Raw genomic sequence first — 13,715 nt, forward strand, 5'->3', positions numbered from 1 at the left:
CTTGATTTTGAGAAGTCTTTTTGTATGTCTTTCACATTACAACATGTGTGCTCTGATTAGACTGCAACAGCTCTCTTGCTTTTGTGCTGCCGTTTCCCCCTTCTGATGATGTGAGCACGCAAAGAACAAGTGAAAATCCTGAGCATCTCTTGTGTTCTGTCACATCCGTTCCCAGGCCTGATTTTTTTTTTTTTTTTTTTGATAGGGAGAAAAGAACGTGTCTAAGTGGGGAAGGAAACAAACCAACCCAGTACATAAGAGCTCTAGGATAAGATGACCAATGCATAAAATAAGCCCCTGTTTTCCCCATAGATGCTACAGCAAAACTGGGCAGCTCAGTCATGTATTTCGGGGGGGGGGGGACAATATTTACATTAAAAAATCTTATGCATAGCTAAAACATGAAAATTTGATTAAAAATACATGTATGGCTTACCTTTATGTGTCTAATGAAAACCAGAGCAAATCTATGGGCAAACTTAAAGGCTAAGGCCTAGCAGAAATTTGGCAATGAGTTTGGGAATATGAAAACCTTGAGAATGGTGTATTTGATTTATGCCCTCATCTAGTGAGGAAGACTCTCTGGAATACCTCTTGACCCTTCACTGCATATGATACATTTGTCATTCTACTGCATATTGTGAATTCACCTGGCTCGGTTTTATGCACATGTAAACATTATAATGAGAAAGAATTACTGCTGCCACCAGTGGATGCATCTGGATGGTTGCCAAGAAGTTCCCTGATTGCTGGGGTGATGCCAGCCTTTATGAAAAATGAATATTCTTTTAAATCACAAAATTGTTTTTGATTGAAAGGAAATTATGAATAGCTGCAGTGTCTGTGATGGTCAGATAAACCAAATAATTGTGAAATTGGTGCTCAGTGCTCAAACTGGCAAACTGCTTGGATGCCGTTGAGATTTTGGGACCTGATTTTCTGTGTGCAGAGTGCTGCTGGTTGGGCTGGTGCTTATGTGAGGGAGGTCTGGTCCCCAGGGAGGCTCTGCCAGTGCCTCACAGCTGACTATGGCTGCCTATAACCCAGACAAACTCCTCAGATCCAGCTGGGACTGGCCGCTGCTGCAAACAACGGAGTGGAAAAAAATTTTGGTCTGGAGAATGCCTAAAAACGTTTTGTATTTCCTTTGTCTGATTCTGACACCTCGTATCTTTACCATACATGATCCTAACTTGATCTGGTTTCTTTTATTAGGCTATGCTTGCTTTGCCCTCCTGTGGCTGACAGTGGATGTTCAGGAGGTCTGTATGGTGCCTGCCATGGACTTGAGCTGCCCACAAATCCAGCTCTTCTACTTGGGATAACTCCTTGATGATCATGTTCAGTATTTAGTACTTGTTTTTCAAGGTAAGCACAGGTGTCATATCAGCCCTATTTAATGAAGAGTTGTGAAGTCATGATAGTATTGTCTATGTTGCCTTCAACATCACTAACTGGAATAGGTAATACATAAAATTACTTCAGGATTTATTTTCTGAAATATGTCTTGAAATACATCTGAGCTCTTACAAAGAGGAGCTCACTGTCAGTTCTTTCTTCTTAGAACCAGAGTAGTTATACCTGTAGACAGAGTAATTCACAGGAACAAAAGCTTCCCTGGTCAGAGTGAAGCCTTCAAAGTCAGTTCTTGAAATAGGTGTAGTTCTACCCCACAATAAGCAAGACCATATTGTCGTGGATGTAGTGAGAAATGACTCCTTAGCCCTGTGGGTTGTCCTTGTATCAAATTGTGGCAAGGTGATGTGTGGAATGGATGTGAGGTGGTGTGTTCCCAGCAGCGGTGGCTTGATGGTGACACTCAGCTGTGAGCAGCTGACTTGGCCAGCTGTGGTGATGCTATTTCCCACTGGCTACCACTGAATGACTGGGTCTGCATGGTGGTTTCAAACTGGAGAAACTGGGCATGTCACCTGCGAGAGTGGGAAATGGTTTCCAAATGTAACTGCTGCATTTCAGGATGATTTACTCATTGGAAATTGCAAGATTTTTTTTTCATCAGCAAATAGAAATTTTTAATGTGGAGATAAGAATCTTGTGTTTTAATGATGATCAAAAGTAAATTAGTGAAATAGCAGAAGCTGGTGATCTTTGTATCTGACCCAAGTGGGCTTGCAGGTACTCGTTGTCTGTGTTTCCAGTTTCAGCATGGTTCAGGGATATCATTGAGATATTTTGATTCTTAGGTGGGGAAATGAGCATGTCTGAAGGAACATGTCTAAAGAAGTATGTCTTTAAAATACTGTAAATTAATTAGTTGTTAACTGATACTTCATTTAAGATAGTTTAAGCAGCTTAGGCCAGGTAAAAGTTTCCATTTCCTGGTGGATTTCTATTTCCACAGAAATCTCTTTTAATTCCATTATGTTTGTGAAAGAAAAAAGGAGGAAGGGTAAAGGGCAGCGAATTGAGATATGAATTGCAACCCTTGAAGACGCTTGAAAAAGTGAACCCTAAGATAAATGCAATAAACTAAAGTAATCCAACTACTAATGCAAGAAAAAAAAAATTATTAAGGCAAGTTAGAGTTCTTATTTTCACTGCTATGTGCATACTGGTACCCACATTAAATTGATTTCATTTGTTACCATTGTGTTCTTGCAGTTTGAATTCTGGGTAAAGTTAGGAATTTCCATTCACGGCTTACTAAAAATCATGTGTTTATGAGGCATTTTGTATAAAATATTTAAAGTTTGGGCAAAATTGATTTTTCTTGTTCTTTTATAATTGTAGCTAACAACAGCTTCTTGTTCTTCCTACAGGTATGTGTCTGCAGCATACTTGTTCTGTTGCTGAGATAAAAACAGTCATTATTGTATTTCTTTGAAAATGATAGCAACAATCTCTCCATTTAAGGCTATATTCTGTATTTCTTTTTTGCATGTCTTTAATGAAGAGAGTGTTATGGATCCTGGGCCACAAGCTTTGTGCAGCAAAAACTCAAGATGTGGCAGTCAGGGCATTCAAAAGATAAAGAATCCATTTCTTGATTGCTGCCTAATGACTGCATGTGCTTTAACTAACGATGAGTGCTGTACATTGGAAGATACGTTCCTGCCTGCTGCCATGAGATTTCCAAAGCAGGACTGGGGACTGAATGTGATTATAATGCAAGTCAGAACATAATTCTGAATGCAGAAGGAAGTGTGGGAGTGTAAACTGTGTTTGATATGGTAAAATCTTCAAGAGCTGTGTAGTTCTCAGCCTGAAGTTCTGCATCAATTGAAGCTTTCCAGAGTTGAAACTTTACAGTTGCTTTAATGTAAAAAATATTTATCTTTACAAAGAAAATGATGGCCTAGAAAACAATAGGAAAAGTATTCACAGAACACCAGGATTAGGACTGTGAAAAATTGCATAGAAAATTGCTTTCAGGTCCACATTGCAGAGCCAAAGTGGCATGACTTCTCAGATGTAACAAGCAGTCACTGGTTCCTCTTAAACTCTACAGGAGCTGCAGAGTACTCAGTGTGTATTTGAAAATGAGGGTGCTAGTTTAGGCTTCAGCGTAAGCATTTAATAACCTGATCTGAGGCTTTATTCAGGCAGTTTGGGCTGAATTCACATAAACCCTTCAAGTCAGGGTATATCATTTAGTATTTCCTGTGGCCAGTCAGAGACTTAACTCTGAAAGCATTTTAACATTTCTAATGCAGAGATTGTTCCTAACTCCAGGAATATGGATGTATTTTTTAGCAGTGTTGCTCTGAGCACTGGTCAGTCTCTCAGGAACTTGCTGGATGCCATGGTTCCTGCACACGGAGTGTAGTAGTGACCTGACCAGACCCTTGATGGTTACAAGGATGTGGCTACTCAGCAGGGCACCTTCTCCTTGCGCTCCAGCAGCAGTGCTTGGCTGGAGCACTGGCAGGGGACTTGGGAGCTCAGTGTTGCCACAGGTCTTCAGGGCGTCTAGTCCCGTCTAGCTACGTGTGTGACACTTCTGACAGAGATTTGTCCAGCTCGTTCCTACTAATATCTTACCAGTGGCAGAGATTCCCCGGCCTCCCCAGCTTCCTGGCTGTCACTGTTAAAGGCATTCCCCCATGCCTTCTGATGGTCAGACTAATTCTCTCTGCCAGGGTATTAGCTCATTACATTTTCTCCATCCTCAGGTAGATAAAGACTAGATTATTCCTTCCTAGTTTTGGAAAGTCCTTCTCATATCTTACAGCTATTTACCTTTTCTTCAATCATCTTTGCATGCAGGCGATTGAAAGAATTCTGGTAGGTTTATTTTGTCATGTTTTCTATTTTTTGACATTCTTGGCTCTTCAGTTGGCCCATAACTTTCTAAATGCAGTATTTCAGCTGAGGTCTAAGGACTGCTGGGTTTGCTGTTACTGTTACTCCATGTGGATTTCTTACAGATACTGCATTTTATAATGCATGTCTTCTTGCCGTGCCATCGCTTTTCTCATGTTAACTCTATGATTCCTTACAAACATCCTAGATACTTTGCTGCACTACTGTTGCCTTGTCTTTCCCCGTTCGTACAGGTGCTTATTCCTAAGTAAGCGTAGGTCATTGCATTTGACTTCAATGGATTACATTAAGACTGTTGTTCTAATCTGTCAAGATCATGTACATTGTAGTTTTGTACTCAAATTTTCTTAAAACTGTTGTTACCTACAGAACTAGTAAGCATGTTCTTTTTCATTATCCAAATTATTTATGAAAATGCTAGTGACCCAAGACATCATCATGGAAAACATCTTTTCAGTTTGACAGCACACTACTGATAACTACTCTCTGACCATAGTCTTGAACTTCTGCACTCCTTTTCCTTTTTTCTGATGATGTCTGTTAAAACGTGTTCAAAAAGTCTTGGTGAAGGCAAAATATGTATCAATGCTCTTTTTTAAACAAAAAGAGGACTACAAGACAATCGTGGATATTTCTGGGTGTAGGGTCCTCTCTACTAGCTGATCCCATCAAGATGGAAGGAAGAGGTACGGGGGATTTTCTGTTCCTGTGAGTTGTTTGGGATTTGGATGATCAAGGGTAAGACAGAAGAAAGTATTTTCATGTTTATCAGCGTGTATGCAAGTTTGTTTCTTTTTGTTCCTTAGGTAATTCTGTACTACATTATGACAAGGCTGTCTTTAGGAAAATCCAAGGCACTAATGTGCTGAACACACTCTTGTGTTACTCTGCCAGTCTCAACCTATTAAACAAGGACAGGGTCCTTGGGAACTCAGCATCATGCTAGCACTTTTAATTGCTTTCGGTCAGAATTTGAAATGTAGCCAGAAAATACACAACCTCTGAAAGCTGCTGTCTCAGCAGGGCAGAATTAAAAAGAGATTTAATGAGAGGAATGCTGCCACTGGGTAGAAGGCCCTAGAAGAACCATTTCCAGAGTGCTGGTCACTTTTACCTTCGGCATCCCATGTAGTATGGTGGGCCTTTGCCCCAGGCAGCTTGTGGTGAAATTGAAATGTGGACAAAAGGCTTAGGAGAAGATGAGCCAGTGGGAAGGGGAGCCAGGCTGCCTGCCCAGCGCCGTCTCTTCCCTCGGGTGGCTCGAGCCTCTGGAGCTGTCTCTGTTGGAGGGGCTTGGGAAGTGGGAGTGGGTCCCAGAAAGGCTGGCATCTTTGTGATATGGCAGGGCACGTTGGGGCTGCTTACTCCAGTGGTGAGGTTTGAGGGGCAAACTGCCTGCAGCCCCCATGATCAGTGGAGTGGAGACAGCAAAAGTCAGCCTAAGGACCCTCTGGGAACCGCTTAAGGGTGCGGGGTTGTGGGGGCTGAGCTCCTGCCTCCCATATGTCTGCCTCTCTGCTTCTGGTTGCTGCTTGCTCTTGTAGCCCCTTTTCAGCACTGCTGATGGACACCTTATCCTTTACTAGGTGCTCCAGTCCTGGCTCTGGCAGGAGAGTTCGGTATTTTGCCTTTTGTGTTCATCCTGATCTTAATGTAAATTGCAATGATTTGGTAAACTGCATGATCTTTCCCCAGTCTAGTTCTCACTGTCATCACTTCTACTGGCACAGCCTTTTGGGTCACTGCTCTCTCACCCTGTGTTTTTTAATTTGTATGTATTCAGGAATGGAGGAGGAGTCTGTCAGGGCTCAAAGGGACACCTGCACAACCAAGTGCTCTATCTCCAGGGCTTGAGGGAAGCTGGAGGAAGCAGTTTGGGGGACTACAGGAAACTGGCCAGTTTCTGGGACAGTCTTTCCAACACCCTCATGGATACAGAAGCAAATGCTCTGAAACTGGAGGATTGGTAAGCTCAAAAATATGTATTTCTAATAAATTCTAACAGTTGCATAGAGGTTGCTCTGCATGTAGTACAGATTGCTTGCAAAAAGAAAGACAAGTGACTCCCCCCCCCCCCACACACACACCCTGTTTCTGCAGCAAGGAGCTCTGCCTCTCTTTCCCCATGGGGCTGGGGCTCAGTGGCAGCTCTCCACACAGGGCTGCCGCTGTCCTGCCACAGCTGTGCTGCCAGGAGATGTGCTTTTCATCATTTAGGCCATGCAGAGGATAAAGGCTTTCAGTCTGCAGCGTTGTCAGACCATTTTGCTGGCACTAAATTTCCTTCATGAAAAAGCAGCCTGACAGCTTCAACGTGTGCATCTATGACTTATATACAGATGATGACCTTGACACTGCAATATGGGAAGCCTTTATCTGAGAGGAGTAGCTGTTTCTCACTCTGTCTTGTGCACACACTTCAAGATAATTGCATTTTTATATAATATGTCATTTAAAGGCTTCCTAAATGTAGTGCACATTTCCAATGTAAGCCTCTAATTCCCAGCGGCGGCCATGCTTTCAGTAGCTATGCGTAGAGGGCAGACCAGTACGATACTCAATGCTCGTACACTCACCGGGGCAGAGGAGGAGGAGAGAATGTAAAGTTGGCTATCCTGAGAACACGAATGTGCAAGCTCTTGGAGAGGGGGCAGGCTCACCTGTTGCACCTCTGAGGTGCTATTTGCCTGCAAAGTGACTGTACCTTGACTTTATGTTACTGAACATGCAACAGTAATCTTAAAGATGCACAGACTGGGTATGCTGTGATTTTGAGTGCAAGATCTGTGGAAGGAAAATGTTGCCATTATGTGAACAAACAGTGATTCATGCTAAACTTTGCAATTTCAAAATATTGCTATACTGAATTCTTAGTGGCTTGAGCTGTTCCTAACATATAGCACAGACCTACTCCCAGCTGGGGTGGAACTTTGTTGTTGCTCAAATTGTTTTAAACTGATGGTCCCATTGGGTAAGTGACCTTGAAGATCTGTAATAGGAGAGGAAAGGGAAATCCTGTGGATTGAGCCCCACCTGTAAGCAGAAGAGAAAATTTAGAGAATGAACTTTAATATGTCCTTGGATTTTGTCTGTGCTATGTAGCATCCCTCGTAAGTTAGTGGTGAGTCATATCACAGTGACAAATTCCAGTCACTGCAAATGTCTCTCTCTGCTTATCTGCCAGTGGCTGCCTTGCTTTTTTCAAACAGGTCAGCAGACTGTAATAATTCGGTAGTTGTTGCTTAGACAGCTTGAAAGTACAGACTGGGGAAGGAAAAAAAAAACTGTGCTACTAATTATTACAAGTGTGAGAAACTCTAGCACTGTAGTAAGAGACTGAACACTAAAAACTTTTGTCACCTTATGGAAGCTATCAAGTGTAAATAATGTGCCATTTGATAAGATGTTTTCTGCTGAAAAGTGACTCCCAACTGCACACTTTTTCCAGAAGCAGACACTTTCTCCTTCATTGGTAAGATGCTTTCCTTGGGAGGCATGTGGTGTGTTGACAGTATGTGGTGAGGCATGTTAAGTAGTCTGCACCATTTTCTTATTCGAATTGATATTCATAAAACTCAGATGCTTTCATTCATGGGGGGAGAAAGCACAGCTATGAATTAAAAGCACCTGCATATGTCAAGAATACAAAGAAAGTTGATTCTTAAAAGGTTCATCTTACAGGGTGCTAAACTGATAAGCTAAATTGGAGAGTAAACTGGTTACTTCATCTCCTGAGGCTTTTGACTCACCTTTGTGCTATTGGAGGGCAGCTTTTCAGTTGAACTGAAGTACAATAGTGGAACTAGTAATAATAATAGTTCTTACTTTTGTATTGTTTCAGTAAGTGGTGCTAAGGACCTGTTTCTGAGTTCCCTCTCCTGTACTTTCAGGTCGAGTTAGATGGATCTGACATTCACAGCTTGTTAATCATCAGAACCCCAGGTAAAAATAACTGTATACTTAACTGCTGTAAGATTTTCTACTGACACTTAATAACAGCCTGGATGGGTGTGTTTTAGCTTTTGTACTGTGTGTGCATTGTAGCAGTTCGATCATTATGGCATAAAGGTGTCTTAAATCACATTGAGATGGAGTAGGAAATGGGGTGGAGGCTTGAAGTTGCAACAATGGCTCTGCAACTTTTTGTTATGTTAGCCGATTTTTTTCAAAGCTGTTTTATTCAGTTTATTGTGAACGGGGAAAAATATTATCCTTGTAAGTGCAGTGTTTCAAACGTACAAAAAGGAGCTGTGTTATAAGGAGCATTATGGACCTCAGTGTATCGTACCACTGTTCGGCAGAGTAGGATAGATGACACGTTTTCTTTGTTTAGTCTTAGATTCTCTTCCTGTTCTGACATTAGTGAAAGAGTCACATTCACTTGCTATTTTCTCTTTGAGTAGTTGTTCTTGTAGCAAGAAAAAAATTCTTATTTTAGAAATGGCAAATTTTAGATTGTAGGAATGTAATAGATGGAAGGATTGCAATGGCAAGGAGAGGAAGATGATCTTCAAGGTTGTTTAATGGAATACCCATTTTGACACTGAAACCAAAAATTGCAGTCTTCTAGTGCTTTGTATGCCAGAGTTACGAGAGGTACGCAGGGCCGAGTCATCACTGAGAGCAACAGGGGTTTGTGAAGCTTAGGCATAATGTTGCAGTATGGCACAATAGTAACAACCGAAAACAGAGGAGAGAGGTTGAAGATGCAAAGACCCAGCTCCTCTAGACTCTCACAAGAATTATGTTAATACCCTTACAGTCAGTGTATGCACTGAGAGAAAGAGGTCAAATGGAGGTGGCCTAACTGCTTCCACCTGGTGCTGCTGAGAGTGTATTCTGGCTTGGTGGCTGGGCAGGGAGGGACAGCTGAAGAGCATAGCTAGTGCGGAACAGTGGCAGTGGCTAGATACCACTGATCTTCTATTTTGAGCTGTGGTACCTCTCATACAATATCAAAGCGTTAGAGCACTGGGAATTCTTAACAGTGTTTTTTCAACCCCTGGCTCTGTTTTAGAGGAGAATTAACATTGCAACTGTGTTTTCCCCTTCTCTAAATCATGAAAATGATGGATTTGCTGAGTGCTTCCAGAAAGCTGCTTAATGCTGTTGATCTGTGGAAACCAAAGGTCTCTGGTATACTGATGGGAGGAATCAGTAATGTCTCCTGGGCGAATCTTTGGCAGCCTATCTCAGGGACCACCACCTCCTGACTGCCATTTTGCATCTCATCATCCACACGTTTCAGCTCCTCAGTTTAATTTCTGCCCTGTATAACTAGAGTATTCTTGTCTCTAAAATACAACTAACTGAGATTAAAAAAAAAAAAAAAAAAGCTAGGTTTTGTGACCTGCCTAAGTTTTGTGTCTTGCCTTTGGAGTAGCTGAAAAAAACCTGATGACAGTAACATTATAAGATTCTCCAATATTACCTGGTGTTACAGGGCATTAGTTGTCAGGGAATATTCTGTGGTTATAGATGTGATAAGCCTCTGTGAGAATTTGGCAGCTGCAGGAGCCCTGCTCAAATTGACAGGGAGGATGAGTAAAACAGTGGTCTGAGCTCCCACCTGAAAATCTAGGAATATTAAATCACACTGCTTGGTGCTTAATAAGGTAATTTTCCTCACTTCCAAACATGGATCAATTGGTTTAACAAATAGTACTTTAATAAAGGCAGATAAAATCTTGAGGGAAGAGCAAATAAGTAACATAAAATGGACTTAATTCTAAAGTACTCTTTTTCATACTCCTGTTCAAGATAGCTAGTTGCTTCTCCTTCCAGCAGCAAAACCTCACAGTTTGGGTGTGTCAGGTCTTGGTTTCTGGCTCTAGTCCTGTGAAGAAGTGAGGCCTGGTTCAAGTTGCTGCTGTGGGTAATACTTCTGCTCCACCAGTTGCTGGCTCACTGTGTGCCTGCATGCTGCTCATGCTCTGCCTGCTATTTCCCACTGCTCTGAGCCCCTGCAGCCAGCTGCTGCAGCTTTACTATTTCTTCCGTTATTTCAGCTTTCTGCTCAGAGCTCTTGTAGGATTCAGGACTAATGCAATCCTCTTGAGTACTTAGACCCTGAAGCATGTTCTTCTGATTTCCAGCTTGCAGGGCGAACACGTTCTCCTGCTTGGCAGCCTTCGGGAGATCATTGAGCAAACTCTCCTGCCCTTCTCCTTTCCTAGGCTAGGATGACTGAAGCCTGAGGCTGGGAGCTGTTGTCTTGAAGGGTGACCACAGGGCACACAGAGGCACAGTTCGGTTCTGTGGCTTCCATACAGGATTATGATTACCAACTTTTCTTTGCACTGCAATTTGCCTTCTTTTTTTAAGAAAAATGCTTTCCAATGACAGTAGAACACCGTGTGCCAAATAAACACGTGTCATCCCCCTTTTGGTTAGCCCTTTTGGTCCCTTTCTTTTTTTTTTCCTCCTTTTCTCTCCGCCAGCTATGAAGGAAGCACTACTCCTTTCTAGGCTCCCTTCCCTCCAGTCCTTTCAGGATGGGAGAGGAAGAAGGAAGTAGGTTTCCCACTGAGTCTCCAGCAGCAGGCTTATACTTGGGTTAACAAGCAATCTGCTTGACTTCAGTATGTTTGAGGCTGACCACACACAGTCAGGACAAAATGCCATGAGCAAGGCCTTGCCAAAGCTGCTGTCTGCTTTGTTAGGGCTAGGATTTCATCTTTAGGCTTTGCTGCTCTATAGCAGAGAGACAGCAGAGCACATGGCACAGGAATGGTCCAGCAAAGGAGACGGGTGATTTTGCTAGACCCACAAAGCCCCAGGATAAAAGAATTTCCTTTAAGCAAGGAGCTTAACATAAGGAAAACTGGTAAGGCTTGGGATGCTGCTGGGCATGATGATCCTGCTGCCGTTCCCTGAGCTGGTACAGCCTTCATCTGCCTGCATGATCCCAGAGACCAGATGCTCGGCTTTCACTTTATTGATATGGTGGGTTTTTTTGCTCACAGAGTACACACAAATGCATTTTTTTTTTCTTTCATCTGGTGGGAGATCCTGCCACCTTACGTGCTGAGCAGTGTGGGCAAGGGTTGCCTGATCAAACAGACTCCTGTACTGTTTGAGAATGACAGAGCTGGAGAAATTCTTGATCTTACGACCTTTTTGGTCTCTTTATTAGGAACCACTTCCTAATGGATAGCTTAACTTACTGCTGTCAAAGTGTTTGGCCAGCATGCCCTGATGAGAGCTGACCTGTGATCTAAAGTTCTGGAGAATACTGCAGGTCTTGTCTATGAATTGTTTATTGCATTCCTAATGTTGGACTGCAGAGCAGAAATTCATTCCTGGCTGTGCAAACTCTGCTGTGGTTGTACTTGTTTTGCTTCTAGGGAATGTGTAAATTGGAGGGAAAGAGTTACAAGTGAGGCCTGTCTTTGAATCACAGAGCACTCCTGTATTAATAGGTTTAGGTTTTAATACTGCTATGACAGTTTGCTGAAAAACAGATGTATACATCCTCAAAACACTGATACATGAAAATTTCCCTCTGAGCTGAGGGAAGAAGCTGATTTATTTTTACTCTGTTCTGGCCCTTCAACAGCATGATTGACGGAACTAGCCACAGGTGATGTCACAGCATCCATGGCTAACAAGCAGGAAAGAAAGTCAATGTTTCCACAGCCACAAAATGCTCTATGGAGTTGTATAATACATTTAAAGTTTGAAAATGTACTTAGCATTTCTTGACTCCCTTGATCTATCTCACAGCTGTGGTAGATGGTTTCCTCAGCTGCTGTTAACTGCCTCTCTGATCTGCTCTTTGCTTTTGTAGGTATTTCTTTTCTACTGGTTGTAGTCTGTTTGACATGTCTAACTGTGAAAGTTGAACCAGATTGTTTAGAATTTGTAGGAAGTTTGTGCACTGGTATAAATGAGCTGTATATTTGTTGGTAACTTGCCTTGTGTGTGCAAAGCTGTGCACTTTAAAAAGTCTTGTAAGCACTAAGTTATTAGCTGCCAGTGTTCTCTTTTGAACCTAATTTTCAGTAGGTGTGAACTGATGTAGCATTGTTTGTGGAGCTATATGTGCTGTCAGAGAAAATGTTAGAGCTATGTGGTTCCTGGAGCTTTGTAACGACCTGGATTTACCACACCTGTTTGATGGTTAGTGTTTTCACCTGTATGTCTGCTTGGTGAGGGCATGCCCAGATTTCCTGAGGCTCAGGCTGTGCCTGGAGACAGCCTCCCTAGGGTGCTAGTGCGCTGGCTGCCGTGAAGAGGGAAGCAGGGGTAGGATGTGGAGTGTGTTGCACTGCAAGCAGCACCGTGGCTGTCAGTGCTGATGCGCTGCTCACCTTGAGCAGCGATGCTGGCCCCCGACACGTAAACTGCATGTGAACCCCATCTGGCTTGAGTCAACGCTCTCTTCTTCTCCAGCCTGGTCTTTAGCAGAGGATCTGCTCTGTCTGCGCTCTTGGGTTCGTATCTTGTTTTGTGCATGAGAGTTACAATGGTCTTTGGTGTTTGTGAATGGGCTTAAAATTTGGCTTCTTTGCTTTGCTTCCTGTCTTCAGCAAGACGACTACCCAAGCCCAGCTGGGCTGCCACTCTGTCTTTTGGCCTGAAAAAAGCTGGCGTAAAAGAAAAGCTGCTTTGCTTTGCCTCCTGCCCTCCTGGGCCCTGGCAGCCAGACAGCTGCTGCTGGAGCGGCAGCAGGCGAGTGGTAAGGGCCTTGCGGGAGCTGCGGCGCCCGAAACCAGCTGCTCATCTTCTCTAAATGGGGTAGGAAAGCACCCGCGGGAGCAATGGCTCTCCCTGAGGCAGCAGCAGACATGGATTTATGGGGCTATAGCAGGCACAATCAACCTGCTTAGCTTTCCCAGAGCAGGAAGTGAAGCTCCCCTGTGGGAACAGAGCTGCTTCACCCTTAAGCAAAATCAGTCTTGCTTCTGGGGTAGCTGTACCAGAGGAGCGGAAAGCTGGATGTAGTGCTGCTTAGGTTGCAGGGAGATTATTTACTTGTTCATGGAGCAAAAAATGGGCTTTGGATGCTCTGGGGTGTATTGGCATGTGCCATTCGGCAGTCTGTCCTAAGCCTTCAGAAGCAGTTTCCTAATAGGTAGTTACCTGCCTTAGGAAAAAACACTAGCTATCCTTTCTTTCTCACTGCCTTAGGCTCCAACTTAGTGCTAGTTTTACTGAAATAGTATGCTGCTTTAACTGGACTGGTGACCTGTTTCAGCAGCGCTCCCTGAGTTAGACAGGGGTGCTCATGTACGGCCGGTGCTGTTGAACTGAGGGGCCAATCCGAGGATGTGCTAAAACCTATGGCAAGCTGTGCCTAAGGGAGCTGCCCCTACCTTAAGCAGCACCTTCCTTGACTCCGGCATCTCCCCTGTTTGAGTCGCTCCAAGAGCCAGGTAGGCTGATTGGTGAGCACTGTGTGGGCAAGGATGTGTGTGTAGCAGAAGGCC

General features: G+C 43.3%; 1 long non-coding RNA gene across 1 annotated transcript in view; it reads left to right on the top strand.

Annotated features, from left to right (window-relative positions):
• Positions 1-5,844: 5,844 nt before the first annotated feature.
• LOC134142412 (uncharacterized) overlaps positions 5,845-13,715 on the top strand; it is a 32,889-nt gene continuing 25,018 nt past the window's right edge. Inside the window, exons 1-2 of the long non-coding RNA XR_009958870.1 lie at positions 5,845-6,250; positions 8,175-8,226. This is a non-coding gene — a long non-coding RNA (uncharacterized LOC134142412). The remainder of the gene's footprint in view (positions 6,251-8,174; positions 8,227-13,715) is intronic.

Source organism: Rhea pennata, chromosome 6 (assembly GCF_028389875.1).
Source record: "Rhea pennata isolate bPtePen1 chromosome 6, bPtePen1.pri, whole genome shotgun sequence".
NCBI lineage: Eukaryota > Metazoa > Chordata > Aves > Rheiformes > Rheidae > Rhea > Rhea pennata.